Source organism: Triturus cristatus, chromosome 8, assembly GCF_964204655.1.
Source record: "Triturus cristatus chromosome 8, aTriCri1.1, whole genome shotgun sequence".
NCBI classification, from domain to species: Eukaryota; Metazoa; Chordata; class Amphibia; order Caudata; family Salamandridae; genus Triturus; species Triturus cristatus.
This window is the reverse complement of record NC_140591.1, coordinates 56,608,245-56,634,866: the sequence shown is the minus strand read 5'-3', so window position 1 is coordinate 56,634,866 and position 26,622 is coordinate 56,608,245. Positions and strand designations below refer to the sequence as shown.

Here is a 26,622-nt window from a genome sequence, read left to right as displayed (position 1 = left end):
CCCAAGTTAAGAATAGAGTATTGAAGTTCGAGAGTACCTGGCAAGGTAACACTCCGTCACAAATGTTACAAATGCTACAGTACCATCACAATAGAATTAGAGAAGAACAAGAACATGAACATAGACGCATGAAAGACACGAAAATGAAAATGCTAGTTTCCCAGACAGTGCCAGTTGACGGTCATAAGAAGGGTATAACACAGTCCAGCGGTTCAACAGGTCCTGTGAAAGGGACGTGCAACTATTGTAAACAGCCAGGTCATTATGTACACGATTGTCCAGTTTTAAAACACAATATTGCCATAGGTAACGCAAAAGAAAGACCACGACCAATTAGACAGGATCAGAACCAACCAGGAGCTCCGCAGCATGCACAGGCCATGCCAGTTCCGCAACAGTCTATGCCAGCTCCGCCATCGCAGCCTATTGCTGCCACACAAACAACGACACGACAGATGTATCAGACCGCACAGTATGACTATCCTGATTATCAACGATACTCATGAAACAGCCTAGAGAGGGAAGTTGGCTTACCCCTTATTGAGGTCCCTGTAGATCAAGAAGGACCTTATGTACACAGTGAACTATTAGGCCAAGATAGAAAATTCTTACTTGATACAGGGGCAAGCCGAACAACAATAAAACGTAGTGAAGTTCCAGGGGCACCCCTCTCAGGCACACAGAATATTTCCCTTGGTTTTTCAGGAAAACCTATCATTAATGAAGTATCACAGCCTCTTCCACTTACGATCGGTCCCTTGACACGAACTACAGATTTGTTACTTACTAAATCATGTCCAGAAAACTTGTTAGGCATAAAAACTTTGAAAGCTCTAGGAGCTATTATATGTTGTTCTCCGGAAGGAGTAAGATTATTTTTACGTGATTTCAAAGGGCACTACGTGTCCCGAGACATGGATCACCGACTACAGACTTTACCGACACATTTATGGGCGCAAGGCCCTACAGATGTTGGTTGCATGAACATTACACCATATCGAGTCACACTAAAGGCAGGAGTGGTACTTCCACGAATGCGACAATACAAGTTACCCCCAGACGCTGTAGTGGCTTTACTACAAATCATTGACGAGCTTATTACCCAAGGAGTGGTTGTGGAAACTGACTCCAATGTATGTAATTCACCGATAATTCCGATTCTTAAACGAACCGATCCAACAGCCCCGCCAGTATATCGATTGGTTATTGATCTGCGCGAATTAAATAAATGCATAGTACCACAATACCCCGTAGTCCCAGATATTTCTTCATTACTGACAGCCATTGATTCCGAAGCAACATTCTTTACTGTAATTGATCTCAAGAATGCCTTTTTCAGCGTCCCAATAGATCCGGAAAGCCAATACTTGTTCGGATTTAGTTTAAATGGACGAAGCTTTAAATTCACACGCGCACCTCAAGGATTTACAGAAAGCCCCAGCATTTATAGCCAAGCACTGAAACGAGAACTCGACAGTATCCACATGCCAGTCAACACTGCCCTGCTTCAATATGTCGATGATCTGTTGATCACCGCTAGAAGCGAACCTGAATGTGAGAAAGCCTCACTGACGGTATTACAATTTTTGGCCGAAAAGGGGCACAAGGTGTCCCCTTCTAAGCTGCAATTCTGTGTCCAGCGAGTTGTTTACCTTGGTCACTCGCTGTCCAAGGAGGGAAGGCAGCTTACATCAGATCGCATCCAGCTAATTGCAAATATGCCGATACCCAAGACACAAAAGGAGGTGCGAGCTTTCATAGGCCTCACTTCATATTGTAGGCAGTGGATCCCTCAGTATGCATTTCTAGCAAAACCACTCATTCAATTGACAACACAGGAGGCAGCCACATCAACTGTTCTCCCTTGGACTCAGGAACATACACAAGCTTTTGAAAGCCTAAAGAAAGCCTTATGCCAAGCACCTGTTTTAGCAACACCATGTTACTATAAACAGTTTACACTCTTCGTTACAGAACGCGAAGGTACTGCCTTGTCAGTACTCACACAGGAACAAGCAGGATCACACAAACCATGTGCTTATTTTTCTAGTACATTAGATCCCGTAGCTCAGGCTTTGCCTGCGTGCCTGAAATCAGTGGCAGCAACAGCTTTAGCAATCAGACAAAGCGATGCCATAGTATTAGGACATCCATTAACAGTACAAGTACCACATGCAGTAGAGGTTCTCTTGAACCGCACACAAACACAACACTTGACTATAGCACGACTTACTGGTTACGAATTAACATTGTTTCAGCCACATATAGAAATCAGACGTTGTAGTACATTGAATCCTGCCACACTGTTACCTGTAAATGGAACAGACCCACTTGCACATGATTGTATTGAAGTTATCACTATCACGACGAAACCCAGACAAGACTTGACAGACGTCCCATTGTCAGACCCAGACCTGACGTTGTATGTAGATGGTTCATGTATGAGAACAGGTACAGGAGAGCTAGTGGCCGCTTACGCAGTCACAACAGACACTGAAATCATTGAAACAAATTGCATAAATACCTTGTCAGCTCAAGCCGCAGAGCTCATCGCTCTGACACAAGCCTGTATTCAAGCCACAAATAAAAAAGTCAACATATACACTGATTCACGTTATGCATTCGGAGTTGTACATGACTTCGGCGTGCTGTGGCGAGAGAGAGGTTATTTAACTTCTCACGGTGCCCACATTCAGCACGGACCCCTTATTCATGCCTTATTAGATGCAATACATCTACCCACTGCAATATCAATTATGAAATGTAAAGCTCATACGAAAGTTACTGATATCATTTCTCAAGGCAATGATCTAGCTGACAGAACAGCTAAACAGACTGCTCAAACTCAAACATCCGACATGACAAAGACAATAGTCCCGACACCAACACATTGCATGATGGTTAAGGATCCCGCTCTTGACGTAATTGACATACAGACACATGCTACACCAGACGAAATAAAGAAATGGACTGAGTTAGGAGGGATCCAAACGGATCAAGGATGGATGACGAAGGAAAAATCTGTGTGGTTCCTTCCTGATTCAATGGTCCAAGTCGTTATTAACACTGTACATAGTCCAGCACATCTAGGAGAAAAAGCTATGCTAGACAGCATTCAACACATTTGGTTCAACAAACATTTACGAGCAGCAGCTAAACAAAAAGTCCGTACCTGTATGATCTGTTGTCAGTTTAACCCAGGTAAAAGCATTCCCGTAGAACAGGGTGGATTTCAGCCTCCTGATCACCCTTTTGAAGTCCTCCAGATGGATTATATCCAGATGGAACGATGTCGGGGATTCAAATATGTTCTCGTAGTTGTCTGTGCTCTTTCCCGTTGGACAGAGGCATACCCGGTTTCAGATTACACTGCCCCGACTACTGCCAAACAGTTAGTTCGAGAATTCTTCCCACGATACGGTTTACCACGTGTTGTCTACTCAGATAACGGCCAGCCGTTCTCATCCGAACTAATGAAACACGTTTCACTTTTGTTAGGTTATCAGTGGAAGTTTCACTGTGTCCGACACCCCGAGGCAGCCGGTCTCGTGGAACGACATAACCAGACCCTGAAAATTAGATTGTCCAAAATTTGTAGAGAGAAAGGTGTCGACTGGGTAGTAGCCTTACCCGTTGCACTCTTTTACATGAGAATGGTAGCACACTCTCGAACAGGGCTATCCCCGTATGAGGTGATCTTCGGTAGACCACCAAATATGTGGGGGACGCCTATACCACGCAAAATAACTGATATTGACTGTAATATGCTGACAGATTACTTGGCTTCCTTGATGTCTGCACTACAATCTTGTCGTTCACAGGTAGCTGCAGCCTTTCCCGACAACACCGAGGTGAAACCCCATGACGTACTTCCAGGGGATTTAGTTCTAGTGAGGAACTTTGATCGGAAGTCTCAGCTGGATCCTAGGTGGAAGTCGCCTCAGCTCGTACTGCTAACGACGAGGACAGCCGTAAAGATCGAAGGACGGAAAGGCTGGATACATTCAAGTCATATCAAGAAATTTCATGGACTCCCGTCAGACGTAAACGACACACCTTGCGTGTCTTCCCCGATTGACTCAAAACTTCCTTTGGTTGAACTGAATAGCCATGAACTATATAAACTAAAACTTAGGTCTAACCAGTCAGGCAATTTGATTGTTTAAGTCCTCTCCAAGGTGAAGCGGTCGAATTTGTCTCTGACATGTATCCCTTAGACCTGTATAGAGAAAGAAACAAAAGGATAAAGTTGAAACGACATGCGTACTGTAAATCACTGCGTAGTCATTGCACAGTGACGTTATTAATTTTGTTTTTCTTAAGTCTTTTAGTAATTACTGCAAGTATATTGTTGCACACATATTATCCTATTTCTAGACATGTTTACAATGTTACTGCTGAACATTCTTTTAGTAAATTACCTCCGCATGAATTGTCTTATAGATTTGCGCTGCGCAATAACACTTTTATTAGTATGTTACATCATTCCCATCAGGTTAGCAATGCTACAAATTGTTGGATATGTGGTCGACTCCCTCCCTATCAGAACTATAAAGGAATTCTACCTCTCTTTCCATACCCGTTCACACACAACGGCTCCTGTGGAGCATGGTTTAGTTTAATTAATTCCCTAGATTCGAATTCTGCAGTTTACCAGAAAAACTGGGTATGGGGAAATCTGAACTTAGTTTTACTCAAAGTCTGCCACCCCAACAAGGAGGGACTTCCCAAAAGAACAGGAACTGATCTAGAAAATGAAGTGTATGGATTAGGTAATGTTACGCTCAATCTCATGATCTTGAATGTCGAATCCGAAGCTACTCCAATTTTGCCCGCCATGTCAGTATTTCCAGTTAAAGGTGAATTATGTGTAAGAAAGAATGGTTCCATACATATGGGCCATAGTAGATGCACCACTGTAATAGAATTTAGTGATCAAGGCAAGTCTACATTTAGAGCTTCCCGCCATTCCTACTTCATATGTGGTCAGACGGCATACATACGTTTGCCACTAGATTGGGATGGTACCTGCTACATCGGATTCCTTTTGCCACCTGTTTTCCTAGCTCCTCCTGATTATCACAGAAATACTCATTTAGTACACAATAGAGAAAGGAGAGATCTCCCAATAGTCGATTATACTGAGACCGCATGGGAAAAATACACAGATTTCAATAAAGGTCTCTTTCCCTATATAGGTACAGTTACCAATAGTAAGCTGATACGTAGATTAACTAGAACACTTGAAGCAGTAGTGAACGAAACTATTTCCGCCTTAGGCAATTTAACAGAAGAGCAGTCTGCTATGCGGATTGTTGTGCTTCAAAATCGTCTTGTCCTTGACGTCATCCTGGCCGATAGGGGCGGAGCTTGTAGGGTCATCGGATCAAGTTGTTGCATTTTCATACCAGAAAATTCGCCATCTGTATATAAAGCCATAACTCGCCTTCATAAGATTGTAAGCCAGATACACCAGAATCCAGGCACCTGGACTTGGTCCGGTTGGTTTTGGAGTGTATTATCTACCTTTGGATGGAAGGTCCTATCCTTCCTAGGTATTGGCTTCCTCATATTATTCAGTTGCTGTCTATGTCTACAATGTGGACCAGCGATCTGTGGTCTGTGTGCCACATCGTGTATTCCACCACCAAGATTTCATTCATCACGGAAGAAGAAAGAAGAACAAATGATGCTATATGAACAGATCGATGGATTAATGAAGATTGATATCTCTTGACGGGCAAGTAGGGGACAAGGAGGGAATGTGGAAATATGGATTTTTCTGGTCAGTTATGTCCCCTATCTTGGACCCCAACGGTTTCATGTATAAATCACAAGTACATGTATGTTCCCTCCAGTTCCAGTTATGAAGACGCAAACACATGTGCGTCCACCGCCAACATGTCCTCTTTCAGATCCGCCATAAATGGGCCGGATATTCCATTCCTAAGTATGAAAGGCCACCGGCTTTATATGGTTCACTTATGCCATTTTACAGTCCAGGCAAGTAGGCCCTGATTCTGCCATCAAGCTTTTCCTGCCTTCTGCCTCTGAAAGCTCCAGTCTGAGCTCGCATCTGTATCCATGAACTTTGTCCTCATTCTCTGCGCAGCTAACGGTGCCTGACATCAGCCTGTTGCCTGCCAAAAACTGTATTTCACCTTCGAAATTATCTGCTCCGCTCCCTACCCAATGCATTCCTGTCTAGTAGTTTAAGTAAACATTCTTCCAGCTGCCGAGCAAAGGGCCCGGCTTCTCTGTCTTTATGCAAGTAATTCATAGCCCTGTCACTATGGAAGATTCCTGCCCCCGCATCTAGTGTGGACACTTAGACGCTTGTACACGCACTAACAGTCAGTATAGTCAGTATAGAATAAGATTCTACTCCAAGAAGGCCTCTCTTTTGGATAACACAGTTCTTTAAACATAGGATGTTAGATATGATTTGGGATTAGGTTGACTTGACTCTCCAGACTTCTGTCGCCACATGTAGAGCTAAATGTCAAGTCCCCTTCACCCCCTAGTTGCACGTCAATCACACGTCATGCTGCTGCGCGCGCATTTCTGCCAAGTATTTCTGCTGACATTGCGAAATTCTTTCATGGAACCACCCTATTATGACATCATACCTGATGACGTTCTTTAGTTACGCCCAGTTACACCCACTTTTGCTACGCATGTATGTTTTATCTTTACTATCAATTGTTACGCCTCCTCCATTTGTTTCACTGTAATGCCTATTGTATAAATATGATTACCTATCAATAAAGTACGGTCTTCACTTCCTGAACCTTCGTGGTGATGGAATCTGGAGCTCATCGATTTAAATTGATTATGGAATAAAGCCCGTTCCGAACCTCTAATACCACGGATTCTGCCTCTTATTTTACTGAGCTATTGTTATAGATTTTCCGCATCAAATTAAGTCCCGGTAATTAAATTATTTACCAAATTATTTGAGTGAATATCCTTTTTAGGGGACAAGGTAGGTAGAATTTTTTTTTCTAAACTCTGAATTGACTTATACTCTGAAACACTGACCTATATGGCCAGGGTGTACAAGCTATGTCATCTGACTACTGACAGTTTTGTATAAGGGGAATTGGAGGCTGATGCAGGCAAAGCTTTACTTTAAAATAAAGCAAGAAGTTGCAAATACATGAGGCATAGTTGAATACAAGAGAGGTGGAAGCAAGTTTGAAAGGAAGACAGAAAGTAAATAATATGTTGAATTGATTGTGTTGTTGATCAGATTGATAAAAGGTTTTGATAAAGAAGAGCGTTGATTTAACTCCAAACAGCTTTTGTGACATGAAAAGCAGAAGTTGAAATTGTGCCGAAACCCAGGATTGAACAAGGGACCTTTAGATCTTCAGTCTAACGCTCTCCCAACTGAGCTATTTCGGCCTGCTGGTAGTTTGGGTCTTCATCCTTTCTTTTAAACTTCCCAAGAAAATAGATGCTCAACCTCATGCTAGAGCTATGTTTTAAGATGTCCTGTATCAATTATCAGTTAACGGGTGCAATAGGTAAATAGCATTTTTCGGATCCAGGTTAGGTAGCTTTTTTTTTTACTCTGAATGGACTAGCACCATATTACACAGAGGTATTTGGCCTGAGTAGGTAAGCTATGTCATCTGAATACTGAAATCTGTGTTCAAGGAGAAGTGGAAGCTGATGCAGACAAGAGTTTACTTTACAAAAAAGCATGAAATAGGAAACATTTGTAGTCGAAGCTGAATGCAAGAGAGGTGGAAGCAAATTTAGAAGGAGGACAGAAAGACAATCCTATGTTGAATTGATCATGTTGTCGATCAGTTGATCAAATATTTTGATAAATAAAGAAAGAAAAACTTGAGCTGATACCAAGAAATATTTTGTGAGAAGCAAGAAACCTCTCAGACTTTTCCGAAACCCAGCATTGAACAAGGGACTTTTAGATTTTCAATCTAACACTCTCCCAACTGAGCTATTTCATCCAGCTGGCCATTTTGGCTTTCTGTTGTATTTTTGATAATTGTTAAAGATAAATGCAGACCCTGGTCATTCTATCTGCATGTGCAGTTATGTGTTAAATTGTCCAATATTATTCAGCAGCTAAATTGGTCTGATGGGTGAATTTCCTTTTTAGGAGCCAAGTTAGTTAGAAGATGTTTGTAAACTATGAATGGACTTATACTCAGACACACAGACCTATATGGCGAGGGTAGGCAAACTAGGTCATCTGACTACTAACAGTTTTGTATAAGGGGAACTCGAGGCTGATGCAGGCAAAGCTTTACTTTCAATTAAAGGAAGAATTGGCAAATAAAGCAGGTAAAGTTGAATACAAGAGAGGTGGAAGCAAGTTTGACAGAAAGACAGAATGTAAAAAATATGTTGAAATGGTTGTCTTATCGATCAGCTTGATAAAAGGTTTTGATCATTATAAACAACGTCAATATGAGTTGACTCCAAATAGCATTTGTGGCATGCAAAGCAGAAGTTCAAAATGTGCCTAAACTCGGGATTGAACCAGGGACCTTTAGATCTTCAGTCTACTGCTCTCCCAACTGAGCTATTTCATCCAGCTGGCAATTTTGGCTTTCTGTTGTATTTTTTATAATTGTTAAAGATAAATGCAGAACCTTGTCACTCTATCTGCATGTGCAGTTATGTGTTAAATTGTCCAGTATTATTCAGTAGCTAAATTGGTCTGATGGGTGAATTTCCTTTTTAGGAGCCAAGTTAGTTAGATGATGTTTGTAAACTATGAATGGACTTGTACTCAGAAACACAGACCTATATGGCGAGGGTCGGCAAGCTAGGTCATCTGACTACTAACAGTTTTGTATAAGGGGAACTGGAGGCTGATGCAGGCAAAGCTTTACTTTCAATTAAAGGAAGAATTGGGAAATAAAGGAGGCAAAGTTGAATACAAGAGAGGTGGAAGCAAGTTTGAAAGAAAGACAGAAAGTAAATAATATGTTGAATTAATTGTATTGTTGATTATCTTGATAAAAGGTTTTGATCATTATAAACAAAGTCAATATGAGTTGACTCAAAATAGTCTTTGTGGCATGCAAAGCAGAAGTTCAAAATGTGCCGAAACCCGGGATCGAACCAGGGACCTTTAGATCTTCAGTCTAACGCTCTCCCAACTGAGCTATTTCGGACTGCCAGCAGCTATAGTATTCAGCCTCTTTTTTTGAACAATCCCAGAACAGAGATGCAGAACCTGGATTTTCAATCTGAGGTTAGAGCTGTGTTTTAATGTGTCCTGCATTGTTCAGCAGCTAACTGGTGAAATGGGTGAGTAGCATTTTTGGGATAAATGTTAGGTCGTTTTTCTTTTAAAACTCTGAGTGGACCAGCACTGTATTACACAGACGTATGTCGCCTGAGTAGGTAAGCTATGTCATCTGAATACTGACAACTTTGTTCAAGGAGAAGTGAAAGCTGATGCAGACAAGAGTTTACTTTGAAAAAAGTATAAAATGGGATAAATTTGTCATCAAAGCTGATGGCAAGAGAGGTGGGAGCAAGTTTAGAAGGAGGACAGAAAGACAACTTTTTGTTGAAGTTATCATGTTGTTGATCAGTTGATAAAATATTTTGAGAAATAAAGAAAAAAAAACTAGAGCTGATTTCAAGAAATATTTTTCAAGAATGTAGGATCCCCTCGCACTGTGCTGAAAGTCAGGATTGAATCAGGTACCTTAAGCTCTTCAGTCTAACGATCTCCCAACTGAGATATTTCAGCCAACAAGTCCCTGTGGCCTCCTGATGTATTATTAATAATTGTAGACGATACATACAGAACCTGGTCATTCTATTTTCGTTGATAGTTATGTGTTAAAGTGTCCAGTATCATTCAGCAGGTAACTTGGTCTGATGAGTGAATATCCTTTTTAGGGGACAAGGTAGGTAGAATTTTTTTTTCTAAACTCTGAATTGACTTATACTCTGAAACACAGACCTATATGGCCAGGGTGTACAAGCTATGTCATCTGACTACTGACAGTTTTGTATAAGGGGAATTGGAGGCTGATGCAGGTAAAGCTTTACTTTAAAATAAAGCAAGAAGTTGCAAATAAATGAGGCATAGTTGAATACAAGAGAGGTGGAAGCAAGTTTGAAAGGAAGACAGAAAGTAAATAATATGTTGAATTGATTGTGTTGTTGATCAGATTGATAAAAGGTTTTGATAAAGAAGAGCGTTGATTTAACTCCAAACAGCTTTTGTGACATGAAAAGCAGAAGTTGTGCCGAAACCCGGGATTGAACCAGGGACCTTTAGATCTTCAGTCTAACGCTCTCCCAACTGAGCTATTTCAGCCTGCTGGTAGTTTGGGTCTTCATTCTTTCTTTTAAACTTCCCAAGAAAATAGATGCTCAACCTCATGCTAGAGCTATGTTTTAAGATGTCCTGTATCATTCATCAGTTAACGGGTGCAATAGGTAAATAGCATTTTTCGGATCCAGGTTAGGTAGCTTTTTTTTTTACTCTGAATGGACTAGCACCATATTACACAGAGGTATTTGGCCTGAGTAGGTAAGCTATGTCATCTGAATACTGAAATCTGTGTTCAAGGAGAAGTGGAAGCTGATGCAGACAAGAGTTTACTTTACAAAAAAGCATGAAATAGGAAACATTTGATGTCGAAGCTGAATGCAAGAGAGGTGGAAGCAAATTTAGAAGGAGGACAGAAAGACAATTCTTTGTTGAATTGATCATGTTGTCGATCAGTTGATCAAATATTTTGATAAATAAAGAAAGAAAAACTTGAGCTGATACCAAGAAATATTTTGTGAGAAGCAAGAAACCTCTCAGACTTTTCCGAAACCCAGCATTGAACAAGGGACTTTTAGATTTTCAATCCAACACTCTCCCAACTGAGCTATTTCATCCAGCTGGCCATTTTGGCTTTCTGTTGTATTTTTGATAATTTTTAAAGATAAATGCAGACCCTGGCCATTCTATCTGCATGTGCAGTTATGTGTTAAATTGTCCAATATTATTCAGCAGCTAAATTGGTCTGATGGGTGAATTTCCTTTTTAGGAGCCAAGTTAGTTAGAAGATGTTTGTAAACTATGAATGGACTTATACTCAGACACACAGACCTATATGGCGAGGGTAGGCAAACTAGGTCATCTGACTACTAACAGTTTTGTATAAGGGGAACTCGAGGCTGATGCAGGCAAAGCTTTACTTTCAATTAAAGGAAGAATTGGCAAATAAAGCAGGTAAAGTTGAATACAAGAGAGGTGGAAGCAAGTTTGACAGAAAGACAGAATGTAAAAAATATGTTGAAATGGTTGTCTTATCGAATAGCTTGATAAAAGGTTTTGATCATTATAAACAACGTCAATATGAGTTGACTCCAAATAGCATTTGTGGCATGCAAAGCAGAAGTTCAAAATGTGCCTAAACCCGGGATTGAACCAGGGACCTTTAGATCTTCAGTCTACTGCTCTCCCAACTGAGCTATTTCATCCAGCTGGCAATTTCGGCTTTCTGTTGTATTTTTTATAATTGTTAAAGATAAATGCAGAACCTGGTCACTCTATCTGCATGTGCAGTTATGTGTTAAATTGTCCAGTATTATTCAGTAGCTAAATTGGTCTGATGGGTGAATTTCCTTTTTAGGAGCCAAGTTAGTTAGATGATGTTTGTAAACTATGAATGGACTTATACTCAGAAACACAGACCTATATGGCGAGGGTCGGCAAGCTAGGTCATCTGACTACTAACAGTTTTGTATAAGGGGAACTGGAGGCTGATGCAGGCAAAGCTTTACTTTCAATTAAAGGAAGAATTGGGAAATAAAGGAGGCAAAGTTGAATACCAGAGAGGTGGAAGCAAGTTTGAAAGAAAGACAGAAAGTAAATAATATGTTGAATTAATTGTATTGTCGATTATCTTGATAAAAGGTTTTGATCATTATAAACAAAGTCAATATGAGTTGACTCAAAATAGTCTTTGTGGCATGCAAAGCAGAAGTTCAAAATGTGCCGAAACCCGGGATCGAACCAGGTACCTTTAGATGTTCAGTCTAACGCTCTCTCAACTGAGCTATTTCGGCCTGCCAGCAGCTATAGTATTCAGCCTCTTTTTTTGAACAATCCCAGAACAGAGATGCAGAACCTGGATATTCAATCTGAGGTTAGAGCTGTGTTTTAATGTGTCCTGCATTGTTCAGCAGCTAACTGGTGAAATGGGTGAGTAGCGTTTTTGGGATAAATGTTAGGTCGTTTTTCTTTTAAAACTCTGAGTGGACCGGCACTGTATTACACAGACGTATGTCGCCTGAGTAGGTAAGCTATGTCATCTCAATACTGACAACTTTGTTTAAGGGGAAGTGAAAGCTGATGCAGACAAGAGTTTACTTTGAAAAAAGTATAAAAAAGGATAAATTCGTCATCAAAGCTGATGGCAAGAGAGGTGGAAGCAAGTTTAGAAGGAGGACAGAAAGACAACTTTTTGTTGAAGTTATCATGTTGTTGATCAGTTGATAAAATATTTTGACAAATAAAGAAAAAAAAACTAGAGCTGATTTCAAGAAATATTTTGCAAGAATGTAGGATCCCCTCGCACAGTGCCGAAACCCGGGATTGAACCAGGGACCTTAATCTCTTCAGTCTAACGATCTCCCAACTGAGATATTTCAGACAACATGTCCCTGTGGCCTCCTGATGTATTATTAATAATTGTAGACGATACATACAGAACCTGGTCATTCTATTTTCGTTTATAGTTATGTGTTAAAGTGTCCAGTATCATTCAGCAGGTAACTTGGTCTGATGAGTGAATATCCTTTTTAGGGGACAAGGTAGGTAGAATTTTTTTTCTAAACTCTGAATTGACTTATACTCTGAAACACAGACCTATATGGCCAGGGTGTACAAGCTATGTCATCTGACTACTGACAGTTTTGTATAAGGGGAATTGGAGGCTGATGCAGGCAAAGCTTTACTTTAAAATAAAGCAAGAAGTTGCAAATAAATGAGGCATAGTTGAATACAAGAGAGGTGGAAGCAAGTTTGAAAGGAATACAGAAAGTAAATAATATGTTGAATTGATTGTGTTGTTGATCAGATTGATGAAACGTTTTGATAAAGAAGAGCGTTGATTTAACTCCAAACAGCTTTTGTGACATGAAAAGCAGAAGTTGAAATTGTGCCGAAACCCGGGATTGAACCAGGGACCTTTAGATCTTCAGTCTAACGCTCTCCCAACTGAGCTATTTCGGCCTGCTGGTAGTTTGGGTCTTCATCCTTTCTTTTAAACTTCCCAAGAAAATAGATGCTCAACCTCATGCTAGAGCTATGTTTTAAGATGTCCTGTATCATTCATCAGTTAACGGGTGCAATAGGTAAATAGCATTTTTCGGATCCAGGTTAGGTAGCTTTTTTTTTTACTCTGAATGGACTAGCACCATATTACACAGAGGTATTTGGCCTGAGTAGGTGAGCTATGTCATCTGAATACTGAAATCTGTGTTCAAGGAGAAGTGGAAGCTGATGCAGACAAGAGTTTACTTTACAAAAAAGCATGAAATAGGAAACATTTGTAGTCGAAGCTGAATGCAAGAGAGGTGGAAGCAAATTTAGAAGGAGGACAGAAAGACAATTCTATGTTGAATTGATCATGTTGTCGTTCAGTTGATCAAATATTTTGATAAATAAAGAAAGAAAAACTTGAGCTGATACCAAGAAATATTTTGTGAGAAGCAAGAAACCTCTCAGACTTTTCCGAAACCCAGCATTGAACAAGGGACTTTTAGATTTTCAATCTAACACTCTCCCAACTGAGCTATTTCATCCAGCTGGCCATTTTGGCTTTCTGTTGTATTTTTGATAATTGTTAAAGATAAATGCAGACCCTGGTCATTCTATCTGCATGTGCAGTTATGTGTTAAATTGTCCAATATTATTCAGCAGCTAAATTGGTCTGATGGGTGAATTTCCTTTTTAGGAGCCAAGTTAGTTAGAAGATGTTTGTAAACTATGAATGGACTTATACTCAGACACACAGACCTATATGGCGAGGGTAGGCAAACTAGGTCATCTGACTACTAACAGTTTTGTATAAGGGGAACTCGAGGCTGATGCAGGCAAAGCTTTACTTTCAATTAAAGGAAGAATTGGCAAATAAAGCAGGTAAAGTTGAATACAAGAGAGGTGGAAGCAAGTTTGACAGAAAGACAGAATGTAAAAAATATGTTGAAATGGTTGTCTTATCGAATAGCTTGATAAAAGGTTTTGATCATTATAAACAACGTCAATATGAGTTGACTCCAAATAGCATTTGTGGCATGCAAAGCAGAAGTTCAAAATGTGCCTAAACCCGGGATTGAACCAGGGACCTTTAGATCTTCAGTCTACTGCTCTCCCAACTGAGCTATTTCATCCAGCTGGCAATTTGGGCTTTCTGTTGTATTTTTTATAATTGTTAAAGATAAATGCAGAACCTGGTCACTCTATCTGCATGTGCAGTTATGTGTTAAATTGTCCAGTATTATAGTATTATTCAGTAGCTAAATTGGTCTGATGGGTGAATTTCCTTATTAGGAGCCAAGTTAGTTAGATGATGTTTGTAAACTATGAATGGACGTATACTCAGAAACACAGACCTATATGGCGAGGGTCGGCAAGCTAGGTCATCTGACTACTAACAGTTTTGTATAAGGGGAACTGGAGGCTGATGCAGGCAAAGCTTTACTTTCAATTAAAGGAAGAATTGGGAAATAAAGGAGGCAAAGTTGAATACAAGAGAGGTGTAAGCAAGTTTGAAAGAAAGACAGAAAGTAAATAATATGTTGAATTAATTGTATTGTCGATTATCTTGATAAAAGGTTTTGATCATTATAAACAAAGTCAATATGAGTTGACTCAAAATAGTCTTTGTGGCATGCAAAGCAGAAGTTCAAAATGTGCCGAAACCCGGGATCGAACCAGGGACCTTTAGATCTTCAGTCTAACGCTCTCCCAACTGAGCTATTTCGGCCTGCCAGCAGCTATAGTATTCAGCCTCTTTTTTTGAACAATCCCAGAACAGAGATGCAGAACCTGGATTTTCAATCTGAGGTTAGAGCTGTGTTTTAATGTGTCCTGCATTGTTCAGCAGCTAACTGGTGAAATGGGTGAGTAGCGTTTTTGGGATAAATGTTAGGTCGTTTTTCTTTTAAAACTCTGAGTGGACTGGCACTGTATTACACAGACGTATGTCGCCTGAGTAGGTAAGCTATGTCATCTCAATACTGACAACTTTGTTTAAGGAGAAGTGAAAGCTGATGCAGACAAGAGTTTACTTTGAAAAAAGTATAAAAAAGGATAAATTCGTCATCAAAGCTGATGGCAAGAGAGGTGGAAGCAAGTTTAGAAGGAGGACAGAAAGACAACTTTTTGTTGAAGTTATCATGTTGTTGATCAGTTGATAAAATATTTTGACAAATAAGGAAAAAAAAACTAGAGCTGATTTCAAGAAATATTTTGCAAGAATGTAGGATCCCCTCGCACTGTGCCGAAACCCGGTATTGAACCAGCGACCTTAATCTCTTCAGTCTAACGATCTCCCAACTGAGATATTTCAGACAACAAGTCCCTGTGGCCTCCTGATGTATTATTAATAATTGTAGACGATACATACAGAACCTGGTCATTCTATATTCGGTTATAGTTATGTGTTAAAGTGTCCAGTATCATTCAGCAGGTAACTTGGTCTGATGAGTGAATATCCTTTTTAGGGGACAAGGTAGGTAGAATTTTTTTTTCTAAACTCTGAATTGACTTATACTCTGAAACACAGACCTATATGACCAGGGTGTACAAGCTATGTCATCTGACTACTGACAGTTTTGTATAAGGGGAATTGGAGGCTGATGCAGGCAAAGCTTTACTTTAAAATAAAGCAAGAAGTTGCAAATAAATGAGGCATAGTTGAATACAAGAGAGGTGGAATCAAGTTTGAAAGGAAGACAGAAAGTAAATAATATGTTGAATTGATTGTGTTGTTGATCAGATTGATGAAAGGTTTTGATAAAGAAGAGCGTTGATTTAACTCCAAACAGCTTTTGTGACATGAAAAGCAGAAGTTGTGCCGAAACCCAGAATTGAACCAGGGACCTTTAGATCTTCAGTCTAACGCTCTCCCAACTGAGCTATTTCGGCCTGCTGGTAGTTTGGGTCTTCATCCTTTCTTTTAAACTTCCCAAGAAAATAGATGCTCAACCTTATGCTAGAGCTATGTTTTAAGATGTCCTGTATCATTCATCAGTTAACGGGTGCAATAGGTAAATAGCATTTTTCGGATCCAGGTTAGGTAGCTTTTTTTTTTACTCTGAATGGACTAGCACCATATTACACAGAGGTATTTGGCCTGAGTAGGTAAGCTATGTCATCTGAATACTGAAATCTGTGTTCAAGGAGAAGTGGAAGCTGATGCAGACAAGAGTTTACTTTACAAAAAAGCATGAAATAGGAAACATTTGTAGTCGAAGCTGAATGCAAGAGAGGTGGAAGCAAATTTAGAAGGAGGACAGAAAGACAATTCTATGTTGAATTGATCATGTTGTCGATCAGTTGATCAAATATTTTGATAAATAAAGAAAGAAAAACTTGAGCTGATACCAAGAAATATTTTGTGAGAAGCAAGAAACCTCTCAGACTTTTCCGAAACCCAGCATTGAACAAGGGACTTTTAGATTTTCAATTTAACACTCTCCCAACTGAGCTATTTCATCCAGCTGGCCATTTTGGCTTTCTGTTGTATTTTTGATAATTGTTAAAGATAAATGCAGACCCTGGTCATTCTATCTGCATGTGCAGTTATGTGTTAAATTGTCCAATATTATTCAGCAGCTAAATTGGTCTGATGGGTGAATTTCCTTTTTAGGAGCCAAGTTAGTTAGAAGATGTTTGTAAACTATGAATGGACTTATACTCAGACACACAGACCTATATGGCGAGGGTAGGCAAACTAGGTCATCTGACTACTAACAGTTTTGTATAAGGGGAACTCGAGGCTGATGCAGGCAAAGCTTTACTTTCAATTAAAGGAAGAATTGGCAAATAAAGCAGGTAAAGTTGAATACAAGAGAGGTGGAAGCAAGTTTGGCAGAAAGACAGAATGTAAAAAATATGTTGAAATGGTTGTCTTATCGAATAGCTTGATAAAAGGTTTTGATCATTATAAACAAAGTCAATATGAGTTGACTCAAAATAGTCTTTGTGGCATGCAAAGCAGAAGTTCAAAATGTGCCGAAACCCGGGATCGAACCAGGGACCTTTAGATCTTCAGTCTAACGCTCTCCCAACTGAGCTATTTCGGCCTGCCACCAGCTATAGTATTCAGCCTCTTTTTTTGAACAATCCCAGAACAGAGATGCAGAACCTGGATTTTCAATCTGAGGTTAGAGCTGTGTTTTAATGTGTCCTGCATTGTTCAGCAGCTACCTGGTGAAATGGGTGAGTAGCGTTTTTGGGATAAATGTTAGGTCATTTTTCTTTTAAAACTCTGAGTGGACTAGCACTGTATTACACAGACGTATGTCGCCTGAGTAGGTAAGCTATGTCATCTCAATACTGACAACTTTGTTTAAGGAGAAGTGAAAGCTGATGCAGACAAGAGTTTACTTTGAAAAAAGTATAAAAAAGGATAAATTCGTCATCAAAGCTGATGGCAAGAGAGGTGGAAGCAAGTTTAGAAGGAGGACAGAAAGACAACTTTTTGTTGAAGTTATCATGTTGTTGATCAGTTGATAAAATATTTTGACAAATAAAGAAAAAAAAACTAGAGCTGATTTCAATAAATATTTTGCAAGAATGTAGGATCCCCTCGCACTGTGCCGAAACCCGGGATTGAACCAGGGACCTTAATCTCTTCAGTCTAACGATCTCCCAACTGAGATATTTCAGACAACAAGTCCCTGTGGCCTCCTGATGTATTATTAATAATTGTAGACGATACATACAGAACCTGGTCATTCTATTTTCGTTTATAGTTATGTGTTAAAGTGTCCAGTATCATTCAGCAGGTAACTTGGTCTGATGAGTGAATATCCTTTTTAGGGGACAAGGTAGGTAGAATTTTTTTTCTAAACTCTGAATTGACTTATACTCTGAAACACAGACCTATATGGCCAGGGTGTACAAGCTATGTCATCTGACTACTGACAGTTTTGTATAAGGGGAATTGGAGGCTGATGCAGGCAAAGCTTTACTTTAAAATAAAGCAAGAAGTTGCAAATAAATGAGGCATAGTTGAATACAAGAGAGGTGGAATCAAGTTTGAAAGGAAGACAGAAAGTAAATAATATGTTGAATTGATTGTGTTGTTGATCAGATTGATGAAAGGTTTTGATAAAGAAGAGCGTTGATTTAACTCCAAACAGCTTTTGTGACATGAAAAGCAGAAGTTGAAATTGTGCCGAAACCCGGGATTGAACCAGGGACCTTTAGATCTTCAGTCTAACGCTCTCCCAACTGAGCTATTTCTGCCTGCTGGTAGTTTGGGTCTTCATCCTTTCTTTTAAACTTCCCAAGAAAATAGATGCTCAACCTCATGCTAGAGCTATGTTTTAAGATGTCCTGTATCATTCATCAGTTAACGGGTGCAATAGGTAAATAGCATTTTTCGGATCCAGGTTAGGTAGATTTTTTTTTACTCTGAATGGACTAGCACCATATTACACAGAGGTATTTGGCCTGAGTAGGTAAGCTATGCCATCTGAATACTGAAATCTGTGTTCAAGGAGAAGTGGAAGCTGATGCAGACAAGAGTTTACTTTACAAAAAAGCATGAAATAGGAAACATTTGTAGTCGAAGCTGAATGCAAGAGAGGTGGAAGCAAATTTAGAAGGAGGACAGAAAGACAATTCTATGTTGAATTGATCATGTTGTCGATCAGTTGATCAAATATTTTGATAAATAAAGAAAGAAAAACTTGAGCTGATACCAAGAAATATTTTGTGAGAAGCAAGAAACCTCTCAGACTTTTCCGAAACCCAGCATTGAACAAGGGACTTTTAGATTTTCAATCTAACACTCTCCCAACTGAGCTATTTCATCCAGCTGGCCATTTTGGCTTTCTGTTGTATTTTTGATAATTGTTAAAGATAAATGCAGACCCTGGTCATTCTATCTGCATGTGCAGTTATGTGTTAAATTGTCCAATATTATTCAGCAGCTTAATTGGTCTGATGGGTGAATTTCCTTTTTAGGAGCCAAGTTAGTTAAAAGATGTTTGTAAACTATGAATGGACTTATACTCAGACACACAGACCTATATGGCGAGGGTAGTCAAACTAGGTCATCTGACTACTAACAGTTTTGTATAAGGGGAACTCGAGGCTGATGCAGGCAAAGCTTTACTTTCAATTAAAGGAAGAATTGGCAAATAAAGAAGGTAAAGTTGAATACAAGAGAGGTGGAAGCAAGTTTGACAGAAAGACAGAATGTAAAAAATATGTTGAAATGGTTGTCTTATCGAATAGCTTGATAAAAGGTTTTGATCATTATAAACAACGTCAATATGAGTTGACTCCAAATAGCATTTGTGGCATGCAAAGCAGAAGTTCAAAATGTGCCTAAACCCAGGATTGAACCAGGGACCTTTAGATCTTCAGTCTACTGCTCTCCCAACTGAGCTATTTCATACAGCTGGCAATTTCGGCTTTCTGTTGTATTTTTTATAATTGTTAAAGATAAATGCAGAACCTGGTCACTCTATCTGCATGTGCAGTTATGTGTTAAATTGTCCAGTATTATTCAGTAGCTAAATTGGTCTGATGGGTGAATTTCCTTTTTAGGAGCCAAGTTAGTTAGATGATGTTTGTAAACTATGAATGGACTTATACTCAGAAACACAGACCTATATGGCGAGGGTCGGCAAGCTAGGTCATCTGACTACTAACAGTTTTGTATAAGGGGAACTGGAGGCTGATGCAGGCAAAGCTGTACTTTCAATTAAAGGAAGAATTGGGAAATAAAGGAGGCAAAGTTGAATACAAGAGAGGTGGAAGCAAGTTTGAAAGAAAGACAGAAAGTAAATAATATGTTGAATTAATTGTATTGTCGATTATCTTGATAAAAGGTTTTGATCATTATAAACAAAGTCAATATGAGTTGACTCAAAATAGTCTTTGTGGCATGCAAAGCAGAAGTTCAAAATGTGCCGAAACCCGGGATCGAACCAGGGACCTTTAGATCTTCAGTCTAACGCTCTCCCAACTGAGCTATTTCGGCCTGTCAGCAGTTATAGTATTCAGCCTCTTTTTTTGAACAATCCCAGAACAGAGATGCAGAACCTGGATTTTCAATCTGAGGTTAGAGCTGTGTTTTAATGTGTCCTGCATTGTTCAGCAGCTAACTGGTGAAATGGGTGAGTAGCGTTTTTGGGATAAATATTAGGTCGTTTTTCTTTTAAAACTCTGAGTGGACCAGCACTGTATTACACAGACGTATGTCGCCTGAGTAGGTAAGCTATGTCATCTCAATACTGACAACTTTGTTTAAGGAGAAGTGAAAGCTGATGCAGACAAGAGTTTACTTTGAAAAAAGTAGAAAAAGGATAAATTCGTCATCAAAGCTGATGGCAAGAGAGGTGGAAGCAAGTTTAGAAGGAGGACAGAAAGACAACTTTTTGTTGAAGTTATCATGTTGTTGATCAGTTGATAAAATATTTTGACAAATAAAGAAAAAAAAACTAGAGCTGATTTCAAGAAATATTTTGCAAGAATGTAGGATCCCCTCGCACTGTGCCGAAACCCGGGATTGAACCAGGGAGCTTAATCTCTTCAGTCTAACGATCTCCCAACTGAGATATTTCAGACAACAAGTCCCTGTGGCCTCCTGATGTATTATTAATAATTGTAGACGATACATACAGAACCTGGTCATTCTAGTTTCGTTTATAGTTATGTGTTAAAGTGTCCAGTATCATTCAGCAGGTAACTTGGTCTGATGAGTGAATATCCTTTTTAGGGGACAAGGTAGGTAGAATTTTTTTTATAAACTCTGAATTGACTTATACTCTGAAACACAGACCTATATGGCCAGGGTGTACAAGCTATGTCATCTGACTACTGACAGTTTTGTATAAGGGGAATTGGAGGCTGATGCAGGCAAAGCTTTACTTTAAAATAAAGCAAGAAGTTGCAAATAAATGAGGCATAGTTGAATACAAGAGAGGTGGAAGCAAGTTTGAAAGGAAGACAGAAAGTAAATAATATGTTGAATTGATTGTGTTGTTGATCAGATTGATAAAAGGTGTTGATAAAGAAGAGCGTTGATTTAACTCCAAACAGCTTTTGTGACATGAAAAGCAGAAGTTGAAATTGTGCCAAAACCCAGGATTGAAACAGGGACCTTTAGATCTTCAGTCTAACGCTCTCCCAACTGAGCTATTTCGGCCTGCTGGTAGTTTTGGTCTTCATCCTTTCTTTTAAACTTCCCAAGAAAATAGATGCTCAACCTCATGCTAGAGCTATGTTTTAAGATGTCCTGTATCATTCATCAGTTAACGGGTGCAATAGGTAAATAGCATTTTTCGGATCCAGGTTAGGTAGCTTTTTTTTTTACTCTGAATGGATTAGCACCATATTACACAGAGGTATTTGGCCTGAGTAGGTAAGCTATGTCATCTGAATACTGAAATCTGTGTTCAAGGAGAAGTGGAAGCTGATGCAGACAAGAGTTTACTTTACAAAAAAGCATGAAATAGGAAACATTTGTAGTCGAAGCTGAATGCAAGAGAGGTGGAAGCAAATTTAGAAGGAGGACAGAAAGACAATTCTATGTTGAATTGATCATGTTGTCGATCAGTTGATCAAATATTTTGATAAATAAAGAAAGAAAAACTTGAGCTGATACCAAGAAATATTTTGTGAGAAGCAAGAAACCTCTCAGACTTTTCCGAAACCCAGCATTGAACAAGGGACTTTTAGATTTTCAATCTAACACTCTCCCAACTGAGCTATTTCATCCAGCTGGCCATTTTGGCTTTCTGTTGTATTTTTGATAATTGTTAAAGATAAATGCAGACCCTGGTCATTCTATCTGCATGTGCAGTTATGTGTTAAATTGTCCAATATTATTCAGCAGCTCTGATGGGTGAATTTCATTTTTAGGAGCCAAGTTAGTTAGAAGATGTTTGTAAACTATGAATGGACTTATATTCAGACACACAGACCTATATGGCGAGGGTAGGCAAACTAGGTCATCTGACTACTAACAGTTTTGTATAAGGGGAACTCGAGGCTGATGCAGGCAAAGCTTTACTTTCAATTAAAGGAAGAATTGGCAAATAAAGAAGGTAAAGTTGAATACAAGAGAGGTGGAAGCAAGATTGACAGAAAGACAGAATGTAAAAAATATGTTGAAATGGTTGTCTTATCGATCACCTTGATAAAAGGTTTTGATCATTATAAACAACGTCAATATGAGTTGACTCCAAATAGCATTTGTGGCATGCAAAGCAGAAGTTCAAAATGTGCCTAAACCCGGGATTGAACCAGGGACCTTTAGATCTTCAGACTATTGCTCTCCCAACTGAGCTATTTCATTCAGCTGGCATTTTTGGCTTTCTGTTGTATTTTTTATAATTGTTAAAGATAAATGCAGAACCTGGTCACTCTATCTGCATGTGCAGTTATGTGTTAAATTGTCCAGTATTATTCAGTAGCTAAATTGGTCTGATGGGTGAATTTCCTTTTTAGGAGCCAAGTTAGTTAGATGATGTTTGTAAACTATGAATGGACTTATACTCAGAAACAAAGACCTATATGGCGAGGGTCGGCAAGCTAGGTCATCTGACTACTAACAGTTTTGTATAAGGGAACTGGAGGCTGATGCAGGCAAAGCTTTACTTTCAATTAAAGGAAGAATTGGGAAATAAAGGAGGCAAAGTTGAATACAAGAGAGGTGGAAGCAAGTTTGAAAGAAAGACAGAAAGTAAATAATATGTTGAATTAATTGTATTGTCGATTATCTTGATAAAAGGTTTTGATCATTATAAACAAAGTCAATATGAGTTGACTCAAAATAGTCTTTGTGGCATGCAAAGCAGAAGTTCAAAATGTGCCGAAACCCGGGATCGAACAAGGGACCTTTAGATCTTCAGTCTAACGCTCTCCCAACTGAGCTATTTCAGCCTGCCAGCAGCTATAGTATTCAGCCTCTTTTTTTGAACAATCCCAGAACAGAGATGCAGAACCTGGATTTTCAATCTGAGGTTAGAGCTGTGTTTTAATGTGTCCTGCATTGTTCAGCAGCTAACTGGTGAAATGGGTGAGTAGCGTTTTTGGGATAAGTGTTAGGTCGTTTTTCTTTTAAAACTCTGAGTGGACCAGCACTGTATTACACAGACGTATGTCGCCTGAGTAGGTAAGCTATGTCATCTCAATACTGACAACTTTGTTCAAGGAGAAGTGAAAGCTGATGCAGACAAGAGTTTACTTTGAAAAAAGTATAAAATGGGATAAATTCGTCATCAAAGCTGATGGCAAGAGAGGTTGAAGCAAGTTTAGAAGGAGGACAGAAAGACAACTTTTTGTTGAAGTTATCATGTTGTTGATCAGTTGATAAAATATTTTGAGAAATAAAGAAAAAAAAACTAGAGCTGATTTCAAGAAATATTTTGCAAGAATGTAGGATCCCCTCGCACTGTGCTGAAAGTCAGGATTGAATCAGGTACCTTAAGCTCTTCAGTCTAACGATCTCCCAACTGAGATATTTCAGCCAACAAGTCCCTGTGGCCTCCTGATGTATTATTAATAATTGTAGACGATACATACAGAACCTGGTCATTCTATTTTCGTTTATAGTTATGTGTTAAAGTGTCCAGTATCATTCAGCAGGTAACTTGGTCTGATGAGTGAATATCCTTTTTAGGGGACAAGGTAGGTAGAATTTTTTTTCTAAACTCTGAATTGACTTATACTCTGAAACACAGACCTATATGGCCAGGGTGTACAAGCTATGTCATCTGACTACTGACAGTTTTGTATAAGGGGAATTGGAGGCTGATGCAGGCAAAGCTTTACTTTAAAATAAAGCAAGAAGTTGCAAATAAATGAGGCATAGTTGAATACAAGAGAGGTGGAAGCAAGTTTGAAAGGAAGACAGAAAGTAAATAATATGTTGAATTGATTGTGTTGTTGATCAGATTGATGAAAGGTTTTGATAAAGAAGAGCGTTGATTTAACTCCAAACAGCTTTTGTGACATGAAAAGCAGAAGTTGAAATTGTGCCGAAACCCGGGATTGAACCAGGGACCTTTAGATCTTCAGTCTAACGCTCTCCCAACTGAGCTATTTCGGCCTGCTGGTAGTTTGGGTCTTCATCCTTTCTTTTAAACTTCCCAAGAAAATAGATGCTCAACCTCATGCTAGAGCTATGTTTTAAGATGTCCTGTATCATTCATCAGTTAACGGGTGCAATAGGTAAATAGCATTTTTCGGATCCAGGTTAGGTAGATTTTTTTTTACTCTGAATGGACTAGCACCATATTACACAGAGGTATTTGGCCTGAGTAGGTAAGCTATGTCATCTGAATACTGAAATCTGTGTTCAAGGAGAAGTGGAAGCTGATGCAGACAAGAGTTTACTTTACAAAAAAGCATGAAATAGGAAACATTTGTAGTCGAAGCTGAATGCAAGAGAGGTGGAAGCAAATTTAGAAGGAGGACAGAAAGACAATTCTATGTTGAATTGATCATGTTGTCGATCAGTTGATCAAATATTTTGATAAATAAAGAAAGAAAAACTTGAGCTGATACCAAGAAATATTTTGTGAGAAGCAAGAAACCTCTCAGACTTTTCCGAAACCCAGCATTGAACAAGGGACTTTTAGATTTTCAATCTAACACTCTCCCAACTGAGCTATTTCATCCAGCTGGCCATTTTGGCTTTCTGTTGTATTTTTGATAATTGTTAAAGATAAATGCAGACCCTGGTCATTCTATCTGCATGTGCAGTTATGTGTTAAATTGTCCAATATTATTCAGCAGCTTAATTGGTCTGATGGGTGAATTTCCTTTTTAGGAGCCAAGTTAGTTAAAAGATGTTTGTAAACTATGAATGGACTTATACTCAGACACACAGACCTATATGGCGAGGGTAGGCAAACTAGGTCATCTGACTACTAACAGTTTTGTATAAGGGGAACTCGAGGCTGATGCAGGCAAAGCTTTACTTTCAATTAAAGGAAGAATTGGCAAATAAAGAAGGTAAAGTTGAATACAAGAGAGGTGGAAGCAAGTTTGACAGAAAGACAGAATGTAAAAAATATGTTGAAATGGTTGTCTTATCGAATAGCTTGATAAAAGGTTTTGATCATTATAAACAACGTCAATATGAGTTGACTCCAAATAGCATTTGTGGCATGCAAAGCAGAAGTTCAAAATGTGCCTAAACCCAGGATTGAACCAGGGACCTTTAGATCTTCAGTCTACTGCTCTCCCAACTGAGCTATTTCATCCAGCTGGCAATTTCGGCTTTCTGTTGTATTTTTTATAATTGTTAAAGATAAATGCAGAACCTGGTCACTCTATCTGCATGTGCAGTTATGTGTTAAATTGTCCAGTATTATTCAGTAGCTAAATTGGTCTGATGGGTGAATTTCCTTTTTAGGAGCCAAGTTAGTTAGATGATGTTTGTAAACTATGAATGGACTTATACTCAGAAACACAGACCTATATGGCGAGGGTCGGCAAGCTAGGTCATCTGACGACTAACAGTTTTGTATAAGGGGAACTGGAGGCTGATGCAGGCAAAGCTGTACTTTCAATTAAAGGAAGAATTGGGAAATAAAGGAGGCAAAGTTGAATACAAGAGAGGTGGAAGCAAGTTTGAAAGAAAGACAGAAAGTAAATAATATGTTGAATTAATTGTATTGTCGATTATCTTGATAAAAGGTTTTGATCATTATAAACAAAGTCAATATGAGTTGACTCAAAATAGTCTTTGTGGCATGCAAAGCAGAAGTTCAAAATGTGCCGAAACCCGGGATCGAACCAGGGACCTTTAGATCTTCAGTCTAACGCTCTCCCAACTGAGCTATTTCGGCCTGCCAGCAGTTATAGTATTCAGCCTCTTTTTTTGAACAATCCCAGAACAGAGATGCAGAACCTGGATTTTCAATCTGAGGTTAGAGCTGTGTTTTAATGTGTCCTGCATTGTTCAGCAGCTAACTGGTGAAATGGGTGAGTAGCGTTTTTGGGATAAATGTTAGGTCGTTTTTCTTTTAAAACTCTGAGTGGACCAGCACTGTATTACACAGACGTATGTCGCCTGAGTAGGTAAGCTATGTCATCTCAATACTGACAACTTTGTTTAAGGAGAAGTGAAAGCTGATGCAGACAAGAGTTTACTTTGAAAAAAGTATAAAAAAGGATAAATTCGTCATCAAAGCTGATGGCAAGAGAGGTGGAAGCAAGTTTAGAAGGAGGACAGAAAGACAACTTTTTGTTGAAGTTATCATGTTGTTGATCAGTTGATAAAATATTTTGACAAATAAAGAAAAAAAAACTAGAGCTGATTTCAAGAAATATTTTGCAAGAATGTAGGATCCCCTCGCACTGTGCCGAAACCCGGGATTGAACCAGGGAGCTTAATCTCTTCAGTCTAACGATCTCCCAAC

General features: G+C 39.1%; 6 non-coding genes across 6 annotated transcripts; all 6 read right to left on the bottom strand.

Moving 5' to 3' along the window:
• Window positions 1-13,161: 13,161 nt before the first annotated feature.
• Window positions 13,162-13,234, bottom strand: TRNAF-GAA (transfer RNA phenylalanine (anticodon GAA)). Its single transcript has one exon. It is a non-coding gene; the product is annotated as a tRNA-Phe (tRNA).
• A 1,683-nt stretch (window positions 13,235-14,917) lies between these two features.
• On the bottom strand, window positions 14,918-14,990 carry TRNAF-GAA (transfer RNA phenylalanine (anticodon GAA)). Its single transcript has one exon. It is a non-coding gene; the product is annotated as a tRNA-Phe (tRNA).
• A 2,250-nt stretch (window positions 14,991-17,240) lies between these two features.
• On the bottom strand, window positions 17,241-17,313 carry TRNAF-GAA (transfer RNA phenylalanine (anticodon GAA)). Its single transcript has one exon. It is a non-coding gene; the product is annotated as a tRNA-Phe (tRNA).
• Window positions 17,314-20,155: 2,842 nt separating this feature from the next.
• On the bottom strand, window positions 20,156-20,228 carry TRNAF-GAA (transfer RNA phenylalanine (anticodon GAA)). Its single transcript has one exon. It is a non-coding gene; the product is annotated as a tRNA-Phe (tRNA).
• Window positions 20,229-24,229: 4,001 nt separating this feature from the next.
• Window positions 24,230-24,302, bottom strand: TRNAF-GAA (transfer RNA phenylalanine (anticodon GAA)). The gene has a single exon. It is a non-coding gene; the product is annotated as a tRNA-Phe (tRNA).
• A 1,674-nt stretch (window positions 24,303-25,976) lies between these two features.
• On the bottom strand, window positions 25,977-26,049 carry TRNAF-GAA (transfer RNA phenylalanine (anticodon GAA)). The gene has a single exon. It is a non-coding gene; the product is annotated as a tRNA-Phe (tRNA).
• Between the last annotated feature and the right edge of the window lie 573 nt (window positions 26,050-26,622).